The sequence below is a fragment of the Pipistrellus hanaki genome (assembly GCF_964339955.1).
Source record: "Pipistrellus hanaki genome assembly, chromosome: 3".
In the NCBI taxonomy this organism is placed as follows: Eukaryota; Metazoa; Chordata; class Mammalia; order Chiroptera; family Vespertilionidae; genus Pipistrellus; species Pipistrellus hanaki.
Genome location: NC_140505.1, coordinates 130,597,296 through 130,610,823, shown reverse-complemented (window position 1 = coordinate 130,610,823; position 13,528 = coordinate 130,597,296). Strand labels below are relative to the sequence as shown.

At 42.4% G+C, this 13,528-nt stretch overlaps 1 protein-coding gene across 1 annotated transcript in view; it reads left to right on the top strand.

Moving 5' to 3' along the window:
* The first annotated feature begins 11,269 nt into the window (after positions 1 to 11,269).
* Positions 11,270 to 13,528, top strand: part of RAP1B (RAP1B, member of RAS oncogene family) — a 45,870-nt gene continuing 43,611 nt past the window's right edge. The window contains exon 1 of the mRNA XM_084878929.1: positions 11,270 to 11,467. The gene's annotated coding sequence lies outside the window, so the exon portion shown is untranslated. The remainder of the gene's footprint in view (positions 11,468 to 13,528) is intronic.

Genomic DNA, 13,528 nt, shown 5'->3' with positions numbered 1-13,528 from the left:
AGGCAATCTACTATCCTGTTTCCCCGAAAATAAGACAGTGTCTTATATTAATTTTTGCTCCCAAAGATGCGCTAGGTCTTATTTTCAGGGGATGTCTTATTTTTCCATGAAGAAGAATACGGTACACATTTATTGTTAAATGAAAATAAAGGAAATTTATTACCTGTATACGGTACAGTAGTACGGTAGTTGTCAAACACAAATCAGACAAACTGTGAATCCTACAGTATCAAGAATTTATTCATTTATTCAATGGCAATCATGTCATCATCTTCTGGAACATCATCATAACAATCCAATTCCTGAATTTCCTGGTGAATTTCTTGTGACTCCATTTCTTTCAGAATCAGTGGACCAAATCTCTCATGTTTAGCCTGGGAGGGGGGGGGGGTGCTTATTTTCAGGGGGATGCCTTATATTTCACTCAGAAGGAAACCTGTAAGTAGGTCTTATTTTCGGAGGATGTCTTATTTTCGGAGAAACAAGGTAGTAGCTCATAAGCCTGCACTCTTAATCATTGCCTCTAAGCAACTTCCCCTACAGAATGACTCTCCAAATAAGATCTGTTTCTGTGTGTGGGTGTATGTGGGAAGGGAGGGGGAGTTCCCTAACATAATGTCATCCCAGCTCTTCTCTGGAAACTGCCTGATCTGTCCCCGGGGAGGGTTCCTGTTTCTGTTGTGTGAACTTCCCACTGCACTATCTCTTCCCTCCCTACAACACACAACCATTGCTGATTAAGCCATTTGTGAGCTATGTAAGCTGAGCATATGTTGTCACTCTCACTTGAGGCTTAAGAGATAATGGAATTGCCCAGCTGGCGTGGCTCAGTGGTTGAGTGTCAACCTATGAACCAGGAGGCCATGGTTTGATTCCCTGTCAGAGAACATGCTCAGGTTGTGGGCTCAATCCCCAGGGGCATGCAGGAGGCAGCCGATCAACGGTTCCCTCTCATCTTTGATATTTCTATCCCTCTCTCTCTTCCTCTCTGAAATCAATTTAAAAATAGACTTAAAAAAGAAATAATGGAATTGGGAGACAAGTCAAGTCACTAGATGGCTAGAGGCTGGGATCTCTATCAGCTGCCACTGCAGTCCCAGGACTTTGCATGGCTTCTCCCTTCCTGAGGCCTGGCTGTTCTGTAATTCCATGGTTCCCCCTGAGACACTCCTGTATTCTTCTAATAAGAGCTCAGGTTGGTATCTGTTACTTGCAGCCAGCAAACAGTCACTACTACAGGAGGCCATGGTGGGGCTCACTCTGGCTGCCGGTGTCCACAAGCCGCCCATCTCCACATGGGTTTCAGGACCCTCCCCACACCCGCAGGCCTCACTGAGCCCTCACTGAGCACTGGTGACACTTGCTTGTCAGCTGTGTCTTTGAGGGATAGGCTTTCTGGGAGACAACTCGCTTCTCTGATAAACTAAATTGTGCTAATGAGAGAGAGCTGGAAGAAACCTCAGGTAGCAGGTGTAAACTGTAACGCGGGATTTCTGAAGACAATAGCGCTGTTGTTTTCCAAACCAAGGGGCTTTAGCAGTGGCTATTTTGGCTATTTTCGTACAGAAAAGAGAGGAGTATTTTCGTACAGAAAAGAGAGGAGTAATAGGGGCTGTATTGTGCCCTCCATTCACATCCTCTGAGCAGCAGCTTCTTTCTTCCTAGCAGAGAGTGAGCTGGTGAGCAAAGAACATCACTAAATTCCATCAGTGACAGCCGTAGCTCCAGAGAGTGACTTCGGAACCCGAAGCAGCTCCAAAGTGACACTAGCTCCAGTGACAGTAACAACAAGTTTTGTTTGGGGCATGTGGTTTGAGAGAAAAGAGCTTGGGCACTGGAGCCAAATCAACCTGTGTTCAAATTCCAGCTCACTGCACAATCAAGCAACTGCTGGGCCCATTTCCTCATCTTTAAAATACAGTTGATGATAGTAGCAACAATGAAATTTGAAGACTCATTTGTACAAAGCCTGGCACACTGTCTCCCGTATATTATTCAGGTTTACCCTTTTCAAAAAACAGCAACTCCACAGCTCCGTCTGTTGTTTCTCTCTCTCTCTCCCTCTCTCTCTCCCTCTCTCTCTCTCTCTCTCTCTCTCTCTCTCCCTCTCTCTCTCTCTCTCTCTCTCTCTCTCTCACACACACACACACACACACACGCAAGCACAAGATAATTCACAAAAGAATCATAATTCTGAATATAAAACTGAGACGTTTCACAAGTAGATTTGTGTAATTATTCAAATCAGATAATACATGCTCAGTGCAGAGCTTTCTAAAAAAAAAACCATGATCTAAGCTAGAGGAAATTTTCCTGTAGTTGCAATTTGGTGTATATCTCTTGGACAATGCAGCCAATGTTCCCAAACAATTGGAAAGCTATCTAAAGTTTCTGAATACTAAAAAAAAATCACTTTTTTTTGCGCTAATTTTCTAACAGTTGCACACAAAAAAAAAAAGTGGCTGAAAATTTCACTTTCCAAATATAAAGGGATACTTTCCTAATTTTTTCAATACCTTTGTTTTTCTCCACCAAACCTCACAGAATTTCATGCCATTCATCAGTTATCTCTAAATCTGCTACCTTCATAGCTGATGTGGATACTGAAATCACCCACTGAAATAACATAATAAAGAGATGTGGAGAGCGCCTGGGAAGGCACATAGGCATTTCTTTAAATTGTCAGCTGAAGCCAGGGCGGTCGGCAAAGCCACGCCCTGGAAACACATTCTGCCAAAAAGCAGAAGTGTTATCAGCTGGACCTTCATTTCAGCTCAGGTGCCAGGGTGTGGGTTTTATTACGTAAATCCAGCCAAGCACCAGGAACGAATAGGAAAGCTTACTGGTATTTGGGGTATGAAATAAACACGCTGCTGCATGGCTCTGGGTTATTGTCTCTCCATCAGAAGAGGGCAGTGGTCCCACCCGGTCCCAGCTTTTTCCTTCTATCTTTCTGTCTGTCTCTTTTTCATTTTTCTCAATCCCCAGCCGCCCCTACTCAGAAACTGGACCTGCTGTCTAGCCTCACTGAACATGGAAAAGAGAGAAATATTTACAAAGAGATCTAAATTTGTAGTGAATTTCTAAAAACCCATAGGAAAATCTACCAATGTAACCTTTAAAAGTAAATCCAGATGTAAATAAATAATAATGAGATCATAATGGCTAACATTTGAGTGCTGATTATGTACAAGGCAATGTGCAAAGGATTTTAAATAGATTTTTTGATTTAATCATCACAAGTCTATAAGGTGCATACTATTCCTATTCCAATCTTTTTAGGTGAAGAAACTCAAATTTAAGATGTGAAAATAACATGGTTCTCAGAGCTAGTAAGTTATGGAGTCGGAATTTGAACTCTGCCATCTTGACCCAGAACCAAAGTTCTTACCCAAGACATTTTTAAATTGTAGTAGAATATGCGAAACCTAAAATTTACTCATTTAAAGATCTTTAAGTATACAGTTTTGTGGCATTAAGTACAATTATATTGTTCTGTAACCATCCCCATCATTCATCTTCAGAACATTTTCTTCTTCCCAAACTAAAACTGTTGCCATTAAACACTAACTTCCCATTGCCCCCAGGCCCTCCCAACAACCATTCTACTTTAGTCTCTATGAATTTGAATACTCTAGGTACTTCATATAAATGAAATAATATAATATGTTTCCTTTTGTGGCTGGCTTATTTCAGTTAGTAAAATGATTTCAAGGTTCACCCATGTTGTAGCATGTAACAGAATTTTTTTCCCCTCTAAGGTTGAGTAATATTCCATTGTAGGTATGGAATATTTTGTTTATCCACTTACTCATCGATGAAGATTTGGGATGCTTCCACCTTTTGGCCCTTGTGAATAACAATGCTATGAGCATGAGTGTAACCAATATCTATTCTAGTCCCCGCTTTCAATTCTTTGGTGGATATACCCATTAACAAAGATATTTTAAATACTTTTCTTCTCTTAGCTATTCTTTGTGTTTTGTTTGCTTTTTATAAATGTCTCTATTCATAAAGCAATTACAGATGCATAATATTTAGGGAGATGCTTGGGTCCTCTTAAGGCTTAAGACTTAAGCTAGTATATGGAGAACGACGGGAGGAGGTTGGGCTGGCTACGTATACAGCTTGGGTAAATGTAGGCACAAAGCAGGCCGACTGGTAAAGCAGACAAAATTTTTCAGGCCAAATATATTTTAAATATAATTTCTCTCCCTCGGCTAACATGGCATTTTGACATGCTTTTTTAAGCATTACGGACATGAAAAGCCACTGAAAATTTTAGATAGAGACAGAAGGGGAAAGGAATACTAGTTTTTTTAAAATGTTGTGGTTCTGAGGTCTACTGAGAAGCCGGAAGGAAATGCATATGCACATTAGTGATGTGAAAAGCATCTTTAAAAAGGCAAAAAAGATGTAATTTAAAAAGAAAAAAAATGGTCAGTCATCTAGAGCAGGACACTGAGAGATAAATGCCCTTAGAAGGCTGCTTCTGCCACTGTTACACTTTTATCAAACTTCTGCCAGTTTTTATCAGAGTCACTTTTAGTAATTATTTTCTCAAATAATTACCTTAAGCCACAATAACCTACTGCCCCTGACATACACCTGAGTAGGACTCTTTTATTTTTTTATCTGGATCAAGCGTCTACCCGAATTGTCCTTTGGTAGTTTTTCTCCTATTTAAACCAGTAGCATGGCAGGGGAGAGGGACCATGAGCCCTTGGGAAAGAGAGACCTGGGCTTCAATCCTGGCCCTGCCGAACACTGACTTTATAGCTTCATACTCCCTTAATCTGTTCCCTAACCTGGAAACTGGGATAAAAATACCCAACTCAGATAATATTTTAAATGGATCATATGAGATAAGTTCCTAGTATATGCTTAATAACTGCACTTTTTGCCTGGATTTTGGGATGAATTAATAGTTTTCAATCTACTGTCCATATTTTTTTTTACATAATGTAAATATCTGAAAGGGAGGTCCTTACTTTCTCAGTCTTGGATGTATAAAGACATGTAATGTAAAAGCTATAGGTTTTTGGAAGAAGAGATAGCCCAAAAAAAGGGGTGGTGGGGGGAGGAAAGACAGATAAACAAGAGTTAACAAAAGTTAGTAGACCTGTTGAAACTGAGTGATGTGTGCATGGGGACTCATTGAATTCTTCTATGTATATTTGAAATGTTCCACTATAAAAGAAATTCTTTTAAAAAATTAAGGCCAGTATTGATACAATGGATAGGAGGAGAAGCAAAAGTAAAAGTACATAAACCAACTAGACAATGGAAATGAAGAAGTGGTCATATTTCAGTGATTTTTTATAAATAGAATCAATAGGATTTGGTAAAGCTATGTGGCATAAGGGGAAGTGTCGATTTCTGTTTTAAAGAGCTGGTGCCATTCACTGAGGTGAGGGTTTCTAGGGAAGAGCAGGTTTGAAGGAGGCCAGCCCAGGAAAGCTTTCCAGGAGGCCGTTGGCTCTAAGCATCTGGAGCTCGCAGAGAAGTCTAAACTGCAGATAGAGATCTGTGAGCTCTTGGCATTTGGATGACATATAAGAGCCTGGGGAAAGACTAGAATAGCCCAGAAGAAAGTATGCAACAAGGAAAGGGACCAGGATCAGGCTCTGTGGGACTCCCACCCTTACAGGTGAGGAGGAAGAAGAGAAGTACGAAGACCGTAGGAAAAAAAAACAGCCAGCGAGAAGAAAATCACAAGAACAAGGTGCTATGAAAACTGAGGGAACAGTGTTATAAATGCTAATTAGTAGTAGTTGAAATCGTACTTTTTAGTATCAATGGATTACAATAGGCATTTTTCAGCTTCCCTAATAATCAGCCCATGTTTTAAAATACCCATGCTATAAACTGTATAGCATTGTTTCCATTGCATAAATATTTTCAAATTACAAGCTACTTCAGAACATAACCAAACTTTGAGGGCTGACATAAGCAAGCTAAAAGGAAAGGTTAACAAACATTTGTTGAATGCTTACGATATTTGCACAAAGTTTTATGGAGCCAACATTTACTGAGAACTTTTTAGACGATGATAGCTAACGTTTGCAGAGTGTTTACGTTGTGGTGGGCACTATCCTATTTTAATCCTCACAATAATCCCATCTTGTAGGTTATATTATTGTATTCATTTTACAAATGAGCAAACAATGGAGCCAGAAGTAAATTACCTAAAATAAATGGAGCCTGTATTTGAACACTTGTAATCTAATTCCAGAGCCAATCCCCTTAATAGCTACTCTGATGACTTCCAATTTTTACAACCGGTCTCTCTCCCTCTCTCTCTCTTTTTTTAATGTAAAGCCCTACCCTATAGATATTATGTGCATTTATTTTAAAGATTTCTAAAGAAACTTGGAAAGGTTAAAAAAAAAAAAAAAAAAAAAACACAAAAAACTGCCAGAGGTCCCAAATTCACTGTAATCAGTTTGGAGAATCCTAATCAAGATTAGCAAAACCTTCCCAAACTGCATTTTATGTCTCATATGCCAGATAGTATAAAATATGGTTTTTGTTCTCAAGGATCTCAGGATGGAGGGAAGACAAAAGCAGCTTAAATAAGACAAGTTTGCTAAGTATCAAATGAGTGGTACAAACAATTACTATTAGGGAAATTTTGAGAAGCGAGAAACCAGTGTCTGGAACAATTACTAACATTTAAATAAATACAAAAGAGAGGATAAATGTCTGCCTGCCAGTTAGCATTTATAAAGGAATAATAGGGCAACAGGGTATCTTAATACAAATTTCAACTCTGCCCACATATTTATATATTGCCTTGGTCAATTAGCCTTCCTACATTTTAGCGTTCTCACGGAAACTTACCTCTTAGAATTTGGTAATTATTATTGAAGTATGTGATTCACACACAGGACTTGGAAGGGGTAACTGGGACTAGAAGCTAAATACTATCATCATGGTGAGGTTTGAGGGGATGCCAAACCTGGAGAATCTTTGGCAAAGTTTTATTGGCTGTTTGATTTAGGGACAGGCCAGATTCTGGAAATACTTTTATGTAGCTTTTGAAGATTTCCTTAATTTAAATTTCCTTTGACTATGTCATGACAAGGGGTATTTTTGTTAAGTTGGTTCTTCCAGGGGTGTTCTGCTTTGACCCTCTTTTACATGATGTTTTTGGAAACGTCATTTTCATTTGTATGGTTTTTCTCAGCTACAGCTTAAGAAAGGGGGACATTTTAAGTATTAACTGTTCCTTATATCATAGACATTAGCAATGACAAAATTACAGAACTGCTAGATTTATTTAATGTGGTTTAGGCAGGTCTGGTGGCCAAGCCTACAGCTGCTGAAATAGAGTACAGCGAGAATTTGAAATATATCTTGAGACAAGTAGGCAGTTATTATACTCAGTAGAAAACATACTATGTTGCCTCATTTTTCTTATATATATATATAAGGAGTTGGTTTTCCCAAGACAGAAATCTTAAAGGAAAACAAAATAGCCTAGTAACATATGAGTTCTGAGTTCCTTTCCTATAATAGTAGTAATATAATTATGATCTTACCTGGTCCCTCGAATGATTAAGTGCTAGAATTTTTTAAATAACTGCAAGAATTTGACCAAAGACTCTGACCAAGAAAACAGAATGTATTTAACTGGGGATTTAAGCCATGATTTTTCCTTTTTTTTTTTTTTTTTTTTTTTTTTTGCATAAACAAGCAGTCTTCTTATCCTTCTCAACTTCCAAGTCTAGCTATGCAGGGTGCTGCAAAGGAATAGAATTATATTTCATACTATATACTAGATATACACACATATGCATGTATATCATGACAAATATAGCTAGTGTATACACATACACATATATATGAATACACACATATGCATAGACACACAACAGAGGGAAAACCAGTAAGAAAATGTCTTGAAAGAATCAATTTTCAATATTTTTTATGAATGAAATAACAAATTGTTTAAGGTTAATAACTATCAATCCTACTGATAACCATGCTTAAATGGATGCTAAATAGCATGACTCTCATTAATGCCAATAAACATTGTTAATTAGAAAAATTATAAATTTGGGTTCTTTTAATCTAATTTTGGATTTGCAATAAGATCTTTGCTTAAATGGACTTTTCAAATGAAACAAATGTGGTATAGATGTTATTTGAAATAAAACTATTAAGGAGGCAAATAACATGAATAATCAGAAATACTGTATCAGGTTAAATACATCAAGAATTCTGGGTGAGCACACTATTAATTCACTTCCCCTAAAGGGGAAAAACTACTGTTGAGCTTATTCTAGTCCCAGGGGCTAAGACGTGGCTATGTTCTATATTTTATCTTAAAACAGTTTTGTAAGGCAGAGGTTATTATCCCATGTTATATTTGAGAAAACTAAGTTTCCACATGATTAAAGAATTTGCCTGATAGCACACAGCTAATATGTGGTGGAGCTGAAGACCGGCTCTAGTGTTCACTATTTCAAAGTACCTTAGAAACAGAAAATTCAACGAACCCATTTTGGGTGCCTATTAGGTGAAAAGCACCAGGCCAAACATGAAAACTATCATCCTAATCTCATGGATTTTTTTAGTACCAGCAACACCAGCTATATCATTTGAGAGACCCAGGGCAAAATGAAAAAGCAGGCCTCTTTTCAAAATCATTAAAAATTTCAAGATGCTGACATCAGAGCATTAAACTGGTCATGGAGCCTTCCTAAGCCCAGAGCCTTGTCACAGGCCCATGAGGTTAGCCCTGAGTGCTGGAGGGCAAACAATGGCCTCCTCGCCAAATCCAGCCTGCTGCCTCTATTGGTTCCGCCATGAGCTAAGAACACTTTTCCCATTTTTAAGCAGTGGTTTTCTAAAAGAAGAATATTTGTGACATGTGAAGACGATATAAAATTCAAATTTTAGTGTCCACAAATGAAATGTTATTAGAATACAGCTACACTCATTCTTTATGAAGCCTATGGCTGTTCTTGCACAAGAAAGGCAGAGTTGAATATTTGCAACAAAGACCATTTTGCTGGCCCACAAAGCCTTACATATTTACGATCTGGCTCTTTACAGAAAAAGTTTGCAAACCCCTGTTCAGGTAGAAAACAAGTAACAAAGAAAAGGAGCCCTAGAGTGGTATGGGGATGGTAAACAGAAGAAGCCACGTTAGATTGGAAATAGCAGAAAAGATGCTCTTTCTTGGAGAAAGTAAAGTAACTAAATAATAGGCAGGGGTGGGAGAGGCATCCCAGGCAGAGGAAATCACCTCTGCACACCAGACAAGTGGGAAAACACTATATATCTGGGCAAGATGAAATGTCCACTCTTGCCGAAACCGGTTTGGCTCAGTGGATAGAGTGTCGGCCTGTGGACTGAAGGGTCCTGGGTTCGATTCCGGTCAAGGGCATGAACCTTGGTTGCGGGCCCATCCCCAGTGGGAGGTGTGCAGGAGGCAGCTGATCATTGTTTCTCTCTTATCGATGTTTCTAACTCTCTATCCCTCTCTCTTCCTCTCTGTAAAAAAATCAATAAAATATATTTATAAAAAAAAAAAGTCCACTCTCTCTGAAAGACAGTTTTAAGCGAAAGAGAAAAGTAAGACACAAGAATTTTAACGTTATTTTGGTAGAGCAGGAAGTAATTGAAAGCTCTTTGAGAAAGAGCCCAGTAAACTTGAATATAATGAATCTGGCAATGGTGTGTATAGAAGGGATCACAGTAGGAACAGAGCCAGGACCAGAGCAGAGACCCAATGGCAAGGTTGGAAGGTAGGGCTTAAGTCTAGGAGTTGAGAAGTAGTGCCAACCTAAGCAAGTGTGATCTTAATAGGAATTAGTTATTATTTAACAGATGGGCCAACTGACTGATTGTTTAAGAAAAGGCAGAGAACAGTATCAAGCTGGAAAACTGGGTAATCTCAAATATGGTAATACGATTAACAAAAGAAAGGACAGGAAACTGGTTTGGTGACAAAATGATGAGTTCAGTTAGCACATGACCAGTTCAGGTTGCCAGTGCAATATCCTGGTCAAGATTTCAAGGAGATAGGAACAAGGGGCTCAAACCCAAAAGTGATTCAATGCTAAGAGATGCAGATTAATAGTTTCATACAAGTGTAATGATTTTCAGTGTAACAGAGGAAAACAAATTTATATTAAATTAAAACAAACTACTTTACACTCTCTCTCAAATTCTAAATAATCCTGGCTTCAATCTTTTAAAATTGACTCTGAGAGGAAAAAAAATTAAAAAAAAATGTCTTGCCTAAGGGCAAAAAAACGTCCAGGGACATCCCCGGTTGGGGGTATGCAGAAGGCAGTTGATCATTGTTTCTCTCTCATCAATGTTTCTAACTCTCTATCACTCTTCCTTCCTCTCTGTTAAAAAATCAGTAAAATATACTTAAATAAAAAAAGAATAACACCGAGCTCATGAACTATGAACTAAGCAAAAGTTAAGTCTTCAATGACACCCCCAACTCCTACTATCCCTGCTCTCTTGCTCTTTGCATCTCTTCGTCCATCAACAACACCTTGCTTCCTAAAACCTTGCACTAAGAGTAGTTGTATTTTAGGCTTTTCTCTGAGAAAGCCTAAATAAGTCCCCGCCCTTTTTGGAACAAGACATTTCTGGAACAGAAAGTGCCTTCTGTTGCCCAGTACTGTAGTCAGATCATAAAACCTACCTGTGGGTAATCCTTTAAATTGCATCCAAGTATGCAATTTATCTTATTCCCATAAACAGTGATTTAGGTACAGAGCACCAAGTTGTTTGGGATCATCGACTTGTTAACTTGAGTTCAGCAAAGTGATTTGGAAAGAGTTCACCCAGGTTGAGACACCCGTGGATAACATACTTGCCAACTCAAAGGAAACCCCATTTCCAGAATGACAAAGACTGTGCCCCTGGCCTGGGCGCCTGCAGGGAGCTCTAGAGGCGTGTGACACTGCGCTCTCCGTGACTTCTCCAGCCTCCCTCCCCAGCACAAAGCGGGCACCCACTGCTGGGTGACGTAGGTGACTGAACTCCAGTTTGCACCAAAGACACCTTTTGCGTTTTGCAGGGCTCCTGTCCTTAGCCCATCGCCTTACACTGAAGCGCTGGGGCCCGGAAGCCAACAGGCGAAGGAGGGAAACACCGCGCAGGAAACGGCGCGAGGGGCGCCCAAGCAGCGTGTCCGGCCGGCGCCGCGGAGGCGCGGAAGCCCCGCCCCCGGCTCCCTTGGCCCCGCCCCTCGGCCCCGCCCCTTCCCGGGCCGCGTACCCGCGCGCCCCGCCCGCGGACGGAAGCGAGAACGAGACTGAACGCCTGACGTCAGGGCGACACAGCCAAACCTCGCCCAGAGCCAGGCGTGGACACCAGCCGGAGCGGCGGCGGCAGCGCAGGACCGCCGTGGCGCCGGGAGCAGCGACCCGGAGGGAGCGCGACGTGTGGGGCGACGCTGGCCACGGGGACCCGCTGACTGACAGCGTGAGAGGTGCGCGGAGGGCGTGCGCGGCCGCCGAGGCAGGGGAGCGGCGGCGCGGCAGCCCCGCGGGGCGGGGGCCCGGGCGCCGGCTGAGGAGGGGAGCGAGTGGGGTGCGGCGCGGGCCGGGCGGGGCGGTCAGGGGCCCGCGGCCGGCGGCGATCGCTGTCGCCCGGAGCGCGGCAGGTGTGCGGGGGGCCCGGCGCCCGGCGGGCCGGCGCGCCTGCCTCTCGGGCCGGCGGGGGCGAGTCGCTGCTGCCGCCGCCGCCGCCGCCGCCGCCGCCGCGGGGGAGCAGCGCGCTTTGCGGAAGGGGTCAAATGTCTGAAATATGGCGGAGGAAGGGAGAGCCCAGAGAGAGCCCGAGGACCCCCCCCCTCCCCCTTTACCGCGCCCGATCCCTCCTGCCCGCGGGGCTGCCGCCGCAGCCGCTCGCTCCCCCGGCCGGGCTCCCCCGCCGCCGGCTCCCGGAGGACTCGTCCCCGCCCCCGGGCCCCCTCGCGGGCCGCCGCGGTCCCTCCCGGGTGTGGGTGGAAGTTAGAGCGGAAACCAGAAAGTTGTCTTTTGCGAAGACTCCGCTTCCCCCTCCCCAGCCCGGAGCCCGGACGGGGGACGTTCCGGGGGGGAAACCACTCCCCGGCGCCCCGCGGGCTCGAGCCTGACCGGGGAAAAGTTTGCCTGGACCGGGGCTGCTCTGCTCCGTTTGTTGCGGGAAGTGGCAGGAGGGCGGCGGCGGAGGGAGCCCCACCTAGTCTGGCAGCCGCCGCCGAGTTGGGGGAAAAGCTGTTAAAGGGGCCTTTCCCTTCGTCAGCAAGAGGAAATCTCTCTCTCTCTCTCTCTCTCACAGTGGAGGGAGGAAATCCAGGAAGTTTGTCTTTTTACGCCATCTCCAAGTGTCTGATCCTAAAAACGGACTGTCAGCGCCTTGAATTTTATGTTAAAGCTACCCCCGCCGTGAATCGGGCCTTCAGGATATTTCCTATGGGGGGGGAGAAAAAAAAAATACAAACCTGATGGCTTTCGGAGAAGCCCTGCTAGTTGAGGCAGATGATTTGCTTTCCCATTCTCTCTATTAGTTTGAAAAATATATATATATATTTTTTTGCCCTGTTTCTCATGAGCATCAGCAGTTCTGTTTTACAGTAACGGGAAATCGCTTTAAAAAAACAAAACAAAAAACGGGTAGAAAGTGTACCCTGAAGGTTGACTTTAATGTTTTAGAATTAACTCAGTCGAACTGGATTTTAGTTTTGCCAGTGGTATGTAACATTGATGGAGTGTTACAACTTAAAGCTTCTTGTAAATTTATTTTTAACCCTCTTTCTTTTGTTTTGTTTTGTTTTGTTTGTAATTAAAATGCTGTTTGGACTTGCTCAACAGAACCTTATCTTAGTAAGGAGTAACTTATAAAAAGGGAAGCCGAGCATTTAACTTCAAGTTCGCATCACTCCCAAAAGCTGACTCTTTGAATAGTACTTGAGTCATTATAGAGTCATGGGACTTTTTTCTTAAGGCCCGGAAAAAAGCTATTGAGATCATCCAGTCCCACCCTCTCATTTTATGGAGGAGGAAACTGAGGCCTAGGAAACAGAACTAGTCAGTGGTCCTGCTGACTTTTAGGACAGGAGTCTATCCCTAATAGGGAACCTAGAGGAAGAAAGGGGACCTTTTACAGAGGATGGCATTCCCATCACACCCAAGGAAAGGTGGGTGCCTCAGTCAAAGGGTGTGGGAGCACCACTTGGGTGATTTAATTCCCACGTATTAAGAGAGGACATTGCTACTCAGGAAATGAAATTAGTTTAAGGGCACAGAGCCCTGAGTGATAGTTTTATTTGAACCCATCCGCGCTTTAAATCTCTGCACTATACAGTGTTTTCTCCTGCCATTTCTTGTTTGGCATTCACAATAAATTGTGAGGCTGCCCTATCTGAGGAGTCCCCAAAGTAAATCTTGGAAATACATATAGCTAGTTTGACTTTGGCATGTCATGTACCAGGATACAACCAAAAAGCCTAGTAAGAAATTGGCATAATTTTTAAATGTGGTATGGGACATAAAAAGGAAAGCTCTTA